The sequence below is a fragment of the Hipposideros armiger genome, unplaced genomic scaffold (genome assembly GCF_001890085.2).
Source record: "Hipposideros armiger isolate ML-2016 unplaced genomic scaffold, ASM189008v1 scaffold_315, whole genome shotgun sequence".
Taxonomy (NCBI): Eukaryota; Metazoa; Chordata; class Mammalia; order Chiroptera; family Hipposideridae; genus Hipposideros; species Hipposideros armiger.
This window is the reverse complement of record NW_017731665.1, coordinates 1,119,059-1,120,498: the sequence shown is the minus strand read 5'-3', so window position 1 is coordinate 1,120,498 and position 1,440 is coordinate 1,119,059. Positions and strand designations below refer to the sequence as shown.

The window sequence follows — 1,440 nt, the reverse complement described above, 5'->3', positions numbered from 1 at the left end:
ACCATCAAAATATATGAAGCAAAAACTGACAGAACTGAGGGGACAAATAGTTCTATAATATTAGTTGGAGACCTCAATACCCCTCTCACAAAAATGTACAAAACAAACCATACAGAAGATAAAAGAACTTAACACAATAAACCACCTAGTTTTATTGTGTGTTTTTTTAACCACCTACTTTTAACAAGCATAAATAGAACATTTTATCCAAGAACAACAATGGAATATACATTCTTCTCTAGTGCACACAGGGCATTTTCCAGGATAGAGCATATGTTAGGTCACAAATTAAGTCTCAGTAGATTTTATAGAACAAGAAACATACAAAATATCTTCTTTGACCACAACGGGATGAAGTTAGAAATAAGTAACTAAAGGAAAACTGGAAAACTAACAGAACTATAGAAATTAAACAACACACTTTTAAACAATCAATGGATCAAAGAAGAAATCACAAGGGAAATTAGAAAATATTTAAAAGACGTATAAAAATAAAAGCACAACATATCAAAACATGGGACACAGCGGAAGTAGTGCTAAGGGGGAAATTTATAGTTAAATATGCTTACATTAAAAGCAAAAAAAATATTGAGGACTTGCAGTCAAGATGGTGCCCGTCTCCTCCTATGATCACAACAAAATTACAACTTTTGATTACAAATTATAGAATAACCATCATTAAGAACCACTTGAAGGCTAGCTGAACAGAATTCCTGTAACCAAGGATATAAAGAAGCCACACTGAAACTGGTAGGAAGGGTGGAGATGTGGAAGGGGCAAGTCACACACCCACAGTGGGGCGGTGAAGAATTTGGAGGTATGGCCATGCACCCCACGCTGCACTCTGTTCCTCTTGCCCCACATACCACCTGCGCCCACGGTGGCCACCATTCAGCAGCTGGTAGGAAGATGGTGCTTAGTGGAGAGCAAAGGCTTTGCTGAGTATATGATGGATGTAGGAGCAGGAATGGTTCTGTGACAAATGGGTGCCACGACCAAACCTGACTGTGTCATCACTTCTGAAAGCAAAAGCTCACCAACGTGAGGGCATGTTGAAAACAATGTAGTTTTCATGTAACCTAAGAGAGAAGGCTGAAGAAACTACAGCTGATGGCAGAAAAACAGATTGTCTACAACTTTATATGCAGTGCATTGAGTCAACATCGAGAACAGGATGCGAAGGAAAGCACAATAACAAGAAAATTAGAAGATGGGAAATGCGTGGAATGCGTCATGAACAATGTCACCTATACGCAGGTCTATGAAAAAATAAAAATTACATCATCCTTCTGGATAGGAATTAGCTGTGAGAATAAACAGGCTCAGTTCAATGAGCAAATCCCTCCATGCTTCTTTTCTTCATTACTGTATTCAGTTATCTATTACAAACATTTTACATGCAACTATTTCCAAGTGTTGGTTTAATTAGGATCATGATCC

At 37.9% G+C, this 1,440-nt stretch overlaps 1 protein-coding gene and 1 pseudogene across 5 annotated transcripts in view; one reads left to right on the top strand and one right to left on the bottom strand.

Moving 5' to 3' along the window:
- Positions 1-1,440, bottom strand: part of UBN1 (ubinuclein 1) — a 54,244-nt gene that overhangs the window by 16,646 nt on the left and 36,158 nt on the right. The window lies entirely within an intron of this gene.
- The window catches only part of LOC109392105 (fatty acid-binding protein, epidermal pseudogene), a 7,804-nt pseudogene continuing 7,129 nt past the window's right edge, over positions 766-1,440 (top strand).